The sequence below is a fragment of the Rhamphochromis longiceps genome, linkage group LG2 (assembly GCF_057381845.1).
Source record: "Rhamphochromis longiceps isolate RC_006_pf linkage group LG2, R_longiceps_female_GT1.1, whole genome shotgun sequence".
Lineage (NCBI taxonomy): Eukaryota > Metazoa > Chordata > Actinopteri > Cichliformes > Cichlidae > Rhamphochromis > Rhamphochromis longiceps.
The window spans coordinates 37,295,440-37,308,144 of record NC_140558.1 but is presented as its reverse complement, the minus strand read 5'-3'; the positions used below and the strand labels follow the sequence as shown (position 1 = coordinate 37,308,144).

Sequence of the window (12,705 nt, the reverse complement as noted above, 5' to 3'; positions counted from 1 at the left end):
AGAGAGAATGAACGGCAGAGGAGGCAGTAAACAAGACTTTGAGAGAGAGCGCTGCTGAAGAGGGGAGAAGAAGAAGGAGGAGGAAGAAGAAGAAGAAGAAGGAGGAGGAAGAAGGAGAAGAAGGAGGAGGAGGAAGAAGGAGGAGAAGAAGAAGAAGAAGAAGAAGGAGGAGGAAGAAGGAGAAGAAGAAGAAGAAGAAGAAGAAGAAGAAGAAGAAGAAGGAGGAGGAAGAAGGAGGAGGAGGAGGAGGAAGAAGGAGGAGGAAGAAGGAGGAGGAGGAAGAAGAAGAAGGAGGAGGAAGAAGGAGGAGGAGGAGGAAGAAGGAGAAGAAGAAGGAGGAGGAGGAAGAAGGAGGAGGAAGAAGGAGGAGGAGGAGGAAGAAGGAGAAGAAGAAGGAGGAGGAGGAAGAAGGAGGAGAAGAAGAAGGAGGAGGAGGAAGAAGGAGAAGAAGAAGAAGAAGAAGGAGGAGGAAGAAGAAGAAGAAGAAGAAGGAGGAGGAAGAAGGAGAAGAAGAAGAAGGAGAAGAAGAAGAAGAAGAAGAAGAAGGAGGAGGAAGAAGGAGAAGAAGAAGAGAAGTTGGGTCGCGATGGACTAGAGAGTCTAGGAGGGGAGCTGCAAAGGGACGACAGCAGTGGAGATGAGAGACGTGAAGAAGATTGGTTAACACACACACGCACAAAAACACACACACAAACTCTCACACGACACCCAGAGTGAAGGTGTTTTGCATAAATATGGTGCGAATAATGAAAACGCTGGCGGGTTCATTTTAAACACAGCAGCTAATAATTAAAGCAGCCAGACCTCACACTATGGGGCTACAAAGACAGCACACAGATTTTTATGCATAAGCGGTAAATAAACTGTATTATCTCTCTAGGCGCTCTCTGAGGGCTGCGGCCTTGGGTCCTTGCAATATATTCACATCGCTGTGAGCTTGAGCCCAGCTAATTCACCCACCCGCTCTACCTCCAATTAGGGTTAGACAGATACGCAGCCTTAATGATGAGTTTTCTTATTCCCTGACTGAAGTTGCTCCTATCCCCAAAGTCCTAGCCTTTCAATTAAAATTTGATCATTTTTAACAGCAAAGTGAAAACTCAGATTTCAAATGATTCACAGGACAGAAGCCTTCCATAACTGTAATTAGACGGCGATACACAGAAAAGCCAGTGAAAACCTCACAGATGAAGGCTTTTAGGTGGGTTGGCAGCTCCTTAAGGAAGGGTGAGGCAGGTTTCATTGCAGGTTTTTACAGACTGACACCCTTGAAGCTATGAGTAACATCCTCCCACGCCATGTTGGAGTGATTTCTCTGCTCAGCCATCTGCAATAAAGCAAAAATATTCCTAAAAACATATTTAGACCGAGGCCTCCGTCACGTCGGCAGTGGACGATGCGACCTGGCTGGTGCCTGAATGAAACATAAACAGCTTTAATACCGGCCTGTTACGCTGGCCTAACACTGTTCTCTATCAGCACAGGAGGAATGCATCAAATTTATACGCTCAGAGAAACTGCACACCCATCTGCCTGCAGTATAATGTGCCAGGAGATGCTATGATATACCCCGACTCTCAGCAAAACACAAAATGCAGCCCTGCATACACACACACATCGTCTTGTGACAGTACGTGGATAAATTGTGCCATTAAATATGATTGAGGGGTTTTCCGTCTCTCTCTCAATCTCTTCCTGTCTGTGTCTCGCTCAGAATGAGGCATGCACAGGAAACACCTACAGATGGGTAATTTAAGGGCCGCACACCCTCTCACACACTCCACCAGAAGGCACTCTTAGATAGGTCACTATTACTCTCGCTAGATTGAACTTGGCACTTATGCCTTTGGAGGAGAATCCCCGGAGTCGTGTGTGTGTGTGTGTGTGTGTGTGTGTGTGTGTGTGTGTGTGTGTGTCGGACAAAGCAAGTCATTTTTAATCCACTAATATGTGATGTACATGTGGCCTCCTGGTGGCGGGCTACTTCCTGTCACTCTCCATTTCATTATTATTCTAGGGAAGGGGAAAAAAGGGAGCTAAACTTCTTAAAAAGAGGACCAAAAAATCCCCCCAACTTGCATGTGAAAAGGCGCTGTTGCTGAGTAAAGAGGCTGAGCTGAAAGCACTTAGAGTCTGCCAGCTGTCTGTCGTTCTGTTTTCGCTGTGTTTATCTTTGTTCCTAATTGTAAACAGACAATGAGTACACTCCAGAGAAGCTATAGGGTAATTATCAATTCTTATTCAAGCTCAAAGTCTAGTGCAACCCATGCATACCTAAGAGATCTATTGGCATTCTATTCATCAGGTCGAGCACGTATTCCTGCCACTTGTCCTTACGCTCATGCACCATCTTGTCTTGCTTTGCAGAAAGAGGAGCACTTTCTGAACATTACTAGGCATCATGACTGATGATTTCAAAGAGTGTAGCACAGTTTGACTATAACTCTTTTCTGCCATAGGCGATTAGACATATAAGGCCTTGTGCACCTTGTGTTATAACGCAACCAATCTCTGCTCTTTCTGGAAAACTGGTCATAAAGTCATTCACCAATAAAATGGAGGCAAAAACATCACTAAATAAGGGCAATTTATGCAAGCAAGCATGTAAAGGATAGAAATCAGATGTTTCCTACAAACTCACTTTTATTTTAGAACACTTACTGTTTGCCATTAAGCAACGAGAAACCTCGGGACAAACCTGCCAGCAAAAAAACACAGCTGGTGCAAATCTCAAAATCGAAAATTAAGCTTTTATTTTTTTAATCTTTTTATTTTTTTTAAGTTCCAAGTAAATTACATGCACCACATGTCATTGCAACACTAATTTCTGCTGCAGGCAGAGCACTCAGACTGTTGCAACAGATGCAAACTGTGGTGCAACTAATACGAAAGTGGAAAACGTAGACAACATTGAGCTTTTGTAACACTCGTACCTTTACACATTTTGGGTTTGTGTGAGGTATTCCTTTTTAAAAAAAAAAAAATCATTTTAGATTCTCATTGATGTCACATATTGTTACGTGTTTTGAGTAATTTGCAACACACACAAAGAAAGACTCACAGAGGGGGAAAAAAATGGAGGATGTCACCCATCATGAAAATCCCATGTTCAGATGATGAATGGCTCTTGATACCCAAAGTAATCACCAAACCCTGGCCGTAGGTTCCTGATTTATTAATTAATACTTTCATACCTGTCCCTCTCCATTAGCTTTCAGAGCCTTTGATCCGAGAAGGATCAAAAAGAAATCCCTCTTTGCCTCGACTGAACTCCTCATCCAGACGATCACATCTTTGGTCTTTGCGTTTCCTTCACCACTGGGCTTATTTTCTTTACAAACATTTTCTTTCTACAATGATTTTTGACACGGTAACAACCACAATTTGTCAGAAACTTCAGCTCACAGTGATGCAGTGTGATACTTTCTAATTACCTCCCATTAACCTCCAGTAAACACGCTTAATCACAACAGTTCATCTGTGGTTTTCTTCAGCATGAGGTGCTACTGCTAATGGTAATTCTGGAGGTGTTTAACGCAGTAAAAACAGCAGAGGTGAAACCTTTTTGGCTAATTTGTTGATTAGGCGACCCACAGAAAATTATTGGCATAATTACTGTGATAATCAATTAATTGCTTCAGTAATTATGCAGGTTAAATGGCTGGATATTTGCTGGTTTGAGTGGCTGAATTGTTAGAATTTGGTCGGTTAGTTCAGAATGGGGCTTCTGGAAGTGTATCACTCCCAAATTTCAGTTTCCTGCATTGGCTTTCAGTAAAATACAGAACTGAATTCAAAATATCGCCAATCGTTTATAAATCACTAGACGGCTAGGGCTCTAAATCTATATCTGAGAGTTTAATGGACACAAAGTTGGTCTCTAAGATCTGCAAGATCCCAGTCACCTAGAAGGTTCACAGATCTGAACCTAAACAGGGCGATAAGGTGTTTTGCCTCTATGCTGCTCAACGCTGGAACCAACTACCCACTGAGGTCACATCATCTCCAACACTAGCTATTTTTAAAAAGAAGATAAAACAGCTTTATCCAGGACTACTTTACTCCAGTGTTAATTTTGTCGAAGAATAATTAGTTTATATTTTAGTCATCATCTAATTCACAAGGACAGAAACTGTGATGAAATGTATTGGACGCGTTCTTCAATAAATAAAAACAATATGAAAATGTTCTGGAGAGACGAGATCCAATGAGAACTGAATAGGTTGTGTAGAAAGGCGGGACGAGTTTGCACGTGATCCAATCAGAAGTAATCTCCTTGTCCAGTAAGGTCAGAAGGGCACATTTGATCTGATGGTAGGGCTAGCTCCCACACTCCCTGTTTCTCATAATGACGCGACAAAATGTCAGCGCTAGGTGGAAGAGAAGAGGAGACATATGGACGCATTTTGCATTGTAGTAAAAACAAGATAAACTTTCACACTTTTAACTTTTAGTCTGCTGAATCTTTAGATTTGAAAATTTTACATTTAGTCTATAATAACCTAAAATGATCTAATAATTTAAATTATGATTAAAACTAAATCAAGATGAACACTGCTTTTAACTAACCAGATTGCTGTACCATCATCATTATTAATTTGATTATTTTGGTGTTACTCCATCTCTCCTTTTATTTTTCATTTTAATTTTGTCTCATAAGGCACCTTGAATGACTGTAGTGTTTGAAAGGTGCTAAATATACATTATAAACTTGCCTTGCCTCATTATATATGATAGCTGATTTTCAGTATTGTGTGACTTCAGACTGTTAGACGTCAGCTAGTGTAATATAAACTACACGTAGGTATGCGTAAAACAAATTGCCCATATTTTTTAAAAATGAGTCATTTTCTCTTCCATGTCAGAGGGGTATTGTTAACGAAAGCCAAAGTTTAGACTGCATGTCTGAAAACTCTCATTAAAAAAAGAAGGCACGGCTCCATTTATTGACACCCTTTGTCAAACAGCTTCTCACCGTCTTCCATATGTTCCTTAAATAAAACATCAGTGAAATTTTTACTTTTTAATAAACAGCCAGGGTTCATTGGTGCATTCCTGTCACGTCTGTTCACAGTCTCTTTATGCATAAATGAGAATTTTAATGGAACAGAACGTAGCTTATTTCTTGTTTTCTGCTGTTACTCAGCTCATTCTGCCGTTTAATCACAGGTGCCAGTATTTCTGGGGGCGCCTTTGGCTGGTGTAAAGCTAGGTATGAGAACAGTGCGGACGCTCTGAAGTCATCTCTGCTGCTCAAACAAAAGCTCATCTCTGAACTTCCCTCTGCGTGACTCCTACGCTCTCTGACCCGCCTGCATCTCCCACACTCTTCCTCTGCTCCACAAATAGACTGACGCACATACTCAGACACACACATGCACATAATGCAATATAACAGAGAATAATGCAAGGCCACTGTGTTTTTGTGCGTGTACGTTTGTCTGAAAGCATCACAAATTGTCAAAACCTTCCCGTGTGTAATGCATCCAATGCACTGCTGTTCTTATCTGGCGTTTCTGTGAGACATACAGTATTTATTTCAGGTTATCTGGGATTTGTATTTATTATGCCTTTCCAAGACGGTTTCAGCCAAAACATTGCATTACTGGATTGTTTCAGGGCCACATAGCCTCCTACAATAGCTTGCACAGAGAATAAATGGATATATCTTGGAACAACATGTGTCTTGAAACCAACATATCTAGTTCCTGACCTTCCTGGTGTATGTAGAAAGCAGTGTTTACTTCATTAACCCTCTCTCTATATGTGTGTGTGTGTGTAATTTGATCACATGTGATTGGTGCGGTGTCTAAACAGCCCACAATCTGTCATCAGATTTGATTCACATGCCGTTAAATCCTGTCTGCTGTACTGAAACATGTGCCCTTTACCCTTTATTTTTTGACTAAGTGATAAAAGGGAAAGCAGAAGAGGGAGATGAAATTAAAATTTTAGCCACGCTGTGAATGGTAAAATAACTAATCTAGGCCTTTAAGGGAAAACATATAACCAGCTAGTTGAAAGTTTACGTTGTACTAGCTGAGTAGTTCTACCGCCAGCTCCTGGTTTTGTTGTGATAGCTTAGATTTGATCTCAGTTCAGGCAAATAGTGAGCATGCTTATCATCACCAGGTGTAAACAGTGCTACAGTTCAGTACAGTCTGTACTTTTTGAAGTTTTGAGGTCACAGTTCGGCACAATTTTCAGGAAAGCATCACAAACAAAGAAACTCAAAGAGCACCTCGATCAAAACGCCGACTGAAAGACTGAAGCCAATCAAAGACTAACACAAACATGATGAAAATCTAAATAATATGGCATCTCATCATTAAACAAATTAAACTAGACGGGCACTCAAATGTTATTGATTTATCTGGCAAATTTACAGAACGTTATCTGTAATGGGCTTTTGCTACACCTCTGCACTTTCATGAAAATCAGCCTGGCAGTTTTTGCATAATCCTGCTGGCAGATGAACACAAACCAACCAACAGCAGAGTTAAATTTACCATCAAGACAAAATTCTAATATACATCAACACCGCCTTACTTTTTGTCAACACTGATCTATCTGTTTTGAATAAACTTTATTAGAGATGTTGCTTGATTAAAATTAACTGGAGCCTTGATGCTTCTGTTCGAGGTAAGTTAGCACATTATACACGACAGAGTTTCTGCTGCTGTCATTCGTTTTGCGCTCAGTTGTTTACTACAGTGACTTTAGTCATGCTACCATGAGTCAGGAAGCGCACGTATTTATGTTCAAATAAAGCTCTTTTAGCCCAGTTGAACTCTAAACAGCATATCTCATCTTTATGTAATGAACTTCAAGAATCTGAGTCAGTTTGGGACTCTTTGATGTTTCGAAGCATCAACGTTCAACCCCTACACAAGATTCGAAGCGCTGCATGAGCATTGTATAGCTGAAAGACGACAACATTTCCAAAATGGAACTCGCTCTCTAGATTTTCTTTTATGTGGATATTATCTTTTATAATCAAAACTCTTAAAAACAAGGAATTGGATTTGATTAAGGTGATGCAGATAACAAGTTAATACCTGATTAATGCATGTGGTTTTTCAATTAGCAGCTTTTTCTAATCAACGCTGTTTTTTTTTTTTTGTTTTTTGTTTTTTGTTTTTTGTTAGCCTGGGACAAATATTTGCACATATGTGCTTCTGGCATGAACAACATGAGGGATCTGTACAGTACGATTGGTTATTCTGACTTCTAAAGAAGGAGCTCAGATCAGAGTTATAGATTTTTGTCATCATCAGTTTGACTGTTTACATCTAAATGAGCTTTGTGTTCTCCTCCTCGTGTTAAGAGAAGATAAAATGTGCCGTAATCATCAGTAAATTATCCTGGGTGCTGTCTCAGTCTGAGTCTCTGTAAAGCTGTTCAGGGCAGGGTTATGAAATCATTGTTTCGGGGGCGGGTTAAACTCTAAATCTGGCTACAAGTGCAGTATTTCCCACACATGTGGTGTGACTACAAAACACTAATGTGCAGATATATGTGGAAGGCCATATATAGCAGACAACACTCTTCTGTTGGGTTGTTCTGTTTATTAGTTAAAGAAAGTGCATGTTTTAGTCCCACAGACTGTACCATTACATAAGCTTTTAAACTGCTGACAGGTGATGTGAATAACATCGATCATCTCACTAATAATAGTTTGCTGGTGTTTGTGGATGATGCCACCCACCAAGCACCAAGCACAACATCATGTGGTCCACCATACCATAAAGACTGCACGCTAGCAGGTCAAAGAATACCACAAACATCCCAAGGCATGCTCAGATAGTAAGATCTGCAGTAGGCCCAGGCATCACAGCACACCGCCAGAGGTCCCATGACTGGGGCCTGATGGGTCAGAGCTGGTTTAGAGAGGGAGCGAAGGGGACTTGCACAATATTAGACATTTACTTTTAATCTTGTAGCTGTCAGTATTGGTATATCAGCAAAAATACTGAGCTCTGTACTGTTTTTTTCCCCCATTTGTATTCAATGACAAGACAATTTCCGCTCTTGCTGATCAATAAAGCCCAATTTGATCTGGTTCAGTTCATCTGGTTCATCAGTTTAACTTAACCATTTACCATCCTGAGACAGCAAAAGGTTTAACATAAATAAATAAATATATAAATGAACTGTCATGAAAAGGCCACAAGCCAGCGCCGGTCAGCATGGACATCATCCATTTACTCCAATTGGGTATTGATTTGGACGGGTACCAATTCCAGTATTGAATCATTAATAAAAGGAAATGTTAACAGCATGCCAGAGTCACTCAATTATTTACATTTTGCCGTGAAACATTAATGCTGAACGTCATGATTTTAGGCTTGGAAACAAATCGACGGACAGCGGTTAATAGCGATGTAAATCTCAGTAGATGTAAGCCACAGTGCTGTAATAAAGACGATAAAGGTCGGATTTAAAAAAAATAAATACAGAATCAGAGATCATCAAAGTAGGCATGTTAGATGTGACGGTATAATAGCCCCAGGACAGCAGACATATTACTGAGATACATGAAGCAGAGTTTTGCCACAGGGAACTGACCCAGTGCCTTGAACGTGAGCGTGCAATCACTCAGTGGTAAACTGAACAAAGTGCCACCAGGGAAATAACGTCACTCCTGATCAAAACTGTGGGTAGTTACAACCCCCAAGGTCATACTGCTGGGGTTTTATATTTAACAGTACAGAATACACTGACTGCATATTGCACAGTCTAACAAGGACGGAGTAAAGTTTGAAGGAAAATATATTACATCAACAATTAAAAGAAAAGAAAAGACTGCATGTAATATTAACCTACTAAGACCTGAACTCTTCCACAGCATGCATTTTTAATTTCTCTTTGATATTTGGGCGTATTGGGCCCGATGAATGTAAAAACAAAGAATTACCAGATTTTTTTTTTTTACCTTAATTTTGTTTTTAAGAAAATAAGAGCCACATATGAGGATATTTGTTTAAAATTTCGATAGAACAGTAGCAGTATAATGTCCTCATAAGTGGATATCAGGCCCATGTAGAGCAAAATTGAGTATTTTGGTCTAAATAACCCAAAACGTGATGTCCACATATGTGGACGCCAGGTCCTAGGAGGTTAATGGAGTTGGAAAGCCAACAGAAGATTGTAGCTCTGCAGTTCTTCCCATCCATGTGAAACCACTCAGAGCCTTTCATGTGATTGTTGCGGTCATGCTTTGCTCTGATAATCCCGCCTTCTCAGCGCCACGCAGAAGACAGACAAAGTTACTGGTAGAAAGCTGAGTGTTTACCAGCTAAAGGCTCAGATGTTTCCCACCCTGCTGACTAAAGGTGAACCAGAAGAAGAGGGAATTTTGGACCTAAACTCATCAGTTGGCCAGAAATCAAGTAAATGCTCATGTTACTTGGTGTGTTTCTTTAATACACTCTATTCACCCAGTAAGTTTTTTGTTCATTTCTTCAAACTTGTTGCTGTGCCCTCAGTGTGACCTGGAAAAATATGTTAATTCTAAAAAAGCAGACTTGTTGTTTTCCGGTAAATCTAATTAGCTTTATACAAATTCCCCACTGAGCCTCAACTTAATAAAGGTCTGCTAGAAAAGCCTTCACTTTAAACAGTTAATATTCAGTGGGATAACATCTAATACCCTATGTGTTGTTTTAAAGCAGGCTCTAGGATCATACTTTTTAATAATGTGTTTTATTTACCCAATAGTAGCATCAGCAACCCGATGGCACAGCTTAGTCAACATTGCTGATACAAGACTAAAAGCTGCTTTAACATTAATCTGTCTGGAGCAATTCTTTGAGTTCAATTAGGGCTACAGAAGTGTTAACAAAAGACACATGCTGTGCAGAGCGCACTGGCATTAACATATCTTTTAACACATGTGCTGCTGAAATTTTAACAAATCCTTGGCTGAGTTTGAGGATTTGGAACAGCTAAATGTAGTTTTGGAGGTGAAAGCAGGGTCTCTTGATAGGTTGAATGATGCCTGTAGCAGATTTCAGGGAAATGAAGAATGCTGCCATTCAGGCATGGGGATGATACTAATGTCTGCCAGGCTGAGGATGCACATCTGTTCCCAGGTTTTAGATTTGAATGTTTTTTTCCTGTAATTTCCCAGTCTAAAGTGTTTTTTTTCCTCCAACCCCTTGGTTTATTGTGCTTTTCAAATGGGGGGTTATATAAGCAGCGCTCCCCTAGTGCTTTCAGATGGGTGAATAAGAGGAGATCAAAAGGGAGGCGATAGAGGAAGAGTGTCTGCTGCCTTCACCTCGTCTTTATTCTCGCCACATTCTGCCAATGCAGTTCCTTCTAACTGCATGACTTGCCCTGGATTCTCTTTCTCTCTGCCTCTCTAGGACATTACACTTTAATCTCATGTTCTGTGCTTCTCTCTCTCTCTCTTTCTCCCCCTTTGCCTGTCACTGGCCTCTTTGCCTCTCACTCCCTCTCCTTGTTCCCCTTCCATCACTTCATCCATCCATCTATCCATCTCTCCCTTTCTTCTTTAATCCCATGTTCAACTGCTCTGGCCCCGAGAATCTCATTCTAATCTGGCTGTCTCGATATGACTGCTAATCCCGTACTGTACATGCACATGGGTGTGCATGCGCAGATGTACGTTTATGTTTGCACCCAGTTAGAGATGTTAGTTAGTTTTAATGAGACGAGTTACATGACGCAACATTTTGATTGTGTGTTTTAGTCTGCTTGGTGTCCTGCGCATCATGGAGCATCAAAGCACAGAGAGCCTTGAGAGACACTGAGTGTGTGTGTGTGGGGGGGGGTGAAGGAGATGTAGACGTTGTCATGTAAGAAGGGCATGCCTGTTGGGAGACTTGGCCTTTCTGAAACAAACACACACACACACACACACACACACACACACACACACACACACACACACATATAAGCGCAGACACACACACAACAGCTCACATGGGGAATGCAGGGAGGGAACAGGAAAGAGCGATAGGAGGGATGAGAGAAAACATACAAGCGGGAATTCTTTCTCTTTACAAAGTATAATCTATGGCTTTAATCTCCCTCTGCCTGTTAACTCTCCGAAGCCCTGCTTCTCAAATCTCGGACTTTTTTTCTACTTGTCTGCAAAAAGCTTGGTCCAGCAGGTAGCTGCACAGATGAACACACACGCAAACACACATTTATATAAACGAGGGCAGGCGTACGTATTTGCAACACGGAGGGAGTCTAAAGCTGGTTGGCATCAACATGTAACCACGATGACAGACTGACAGCACTGAACGAAGCGTTTCCTCTGCAAACGCAGTCACCAACACGAACCACATCATACCTTTTGTTGCCCCCTTTTCCGCCTCTCTGGTGCTCGCTCCCCTCAGGGCATCCTTGTCCTATCATCCCCCTCAAGTTAACAGATTATTTCTGGGTGTCCGGTAAGTCCCGGCCAGCGGTCTCTACAGCCGGGGCGAGCGCGCCGCAGAGGAACGGGGACGCTCGGTCTGTCCGCACCGAAGCTCCGCGATGTGCACGAGTTATCTCCCACCCTGTTGTTTCACTCTGAGCTCCGCTGTGGTTAATGTGTTTGGAGTGTGTGTGTGTATGTGGAAGAGAGAGAGAGAGTGTGTGTGTGCCAGAGAGGGGCTAACCTCGAATAAAGTCCAGTTTTTCCCTCTCCAGCGTCCTTTCGCTCTCACTTCTCGCTGTCAGCCAACAACCAAACGTCAACTTCGCTACTTCAACTCCAAAACGGCATGTCATAACGTTAATACTACACAGTCTCTTCCTCTCTCTCTCTCTCACTCTTTCTCCTCAAAAGAGGTCCGTGTCTCTCCCTCAGCGCAAAACAGCGGCAATAGGTGCGACTAATCTCTATTTCCACCTCGCTTTGTCCCCCAAGTCCTCAGGGCGCCTCCGTCTTTTTAAATAAACCAACTGTGTTCAGTAACGGTTTGACAGGTGTCGCCTCCAGCGCACGTTGTGTCCTCCTCCTCCTTCGCCTCCTCTTCTTCATCATCTAGAGCCGAGACTGCGCGTGATGTTGTTTTCTGTTGGGGTGTGTGTGTGTGTGTGTGTGTGTGTGTGTGTGTGTGTGTGTGTGTGGAGGGGGGGTACTCTTTACAGCGTACAGCGGCTCTCTGAGCTCCGTTACAGGGGTTCAGGAGGTCGCAACGGTCCAGCAATTACCGACAACTCACCACGCATTAGAGTGACAGGTGCACAGACACACACCCACGCACACACCCACACACTCACACACAGGCTACACAAAGCACCGGAGACTTTAGCTGTTGGGGCTTTGGGGGCCCCCTTAGATGGAAAATGAGTGGATTAAAGCCCTCGAGGAAAAGGAAGGAGAAAGGTTTCTCACACTTGAGAAAATGAAGTAATACATATTATTTATATAAGTCTGAGTTTTAATTTGACCCTAATCATAAACATAGAGTCACTGGCATCATAGTGACTGTGAATCAGCTCGGGGTTAAATTGATTCTGATGTGTTTTCTGACTCTGTGACCAGTGAGTTTTATTTTCCTAAGAGGCACACCTCACAATTAATTTGCATTTATTACCTTTGCGCTGTTTGCTCACTGAGGAGTCGCCACAGCTTAGGCTTTTATTGAATGCGAACACAGCAATTTTAAATGTTGCTTTCCCTGACAGAAGTTGGTCATGCCAGACCGAGGTGCAAACATTGGCACACCTCTGTCCTCT

The 12,705-nt window shown here is 41.9% G+C and overlaps 2 protein-coding genes across 6 annotated transcripts in view; one reads left to right on the top strand and one right to left on the bottom strand.

The window, feature by feature from the left end:
* Positions 1-12,705, top strand: part of macrod1 (mono-ADP ribosylhydrolase 1) — a 147,508-nt gene that overhangs the window by 55,118 nt on the left and 79,685 nt on the right. The gene's annotated exons all lie outside the window — the stretch shown is intronic.
* The window catches only part of flrt1b (fibronectin leucine rich transmembrane protein 1b), a 38,333-nt gene that overhangs the window by 20,764 nt on the left and 4,864 nt on the right, over positions 1-12,705 (bottom strand). The window contains exon 1 of one of the 3 annotated variants that reach the window (XM_085426825.1): positions 11,640-11,979. The exons of 1 other annotated variant lie outside the window; for it this stretch is intronic. The gene's annotated coding sequence lies outside the window, so the exon portion shown is untranslated. One more of the 3 variants, XM_085426820.1, reaches the window with a different exon arrangement.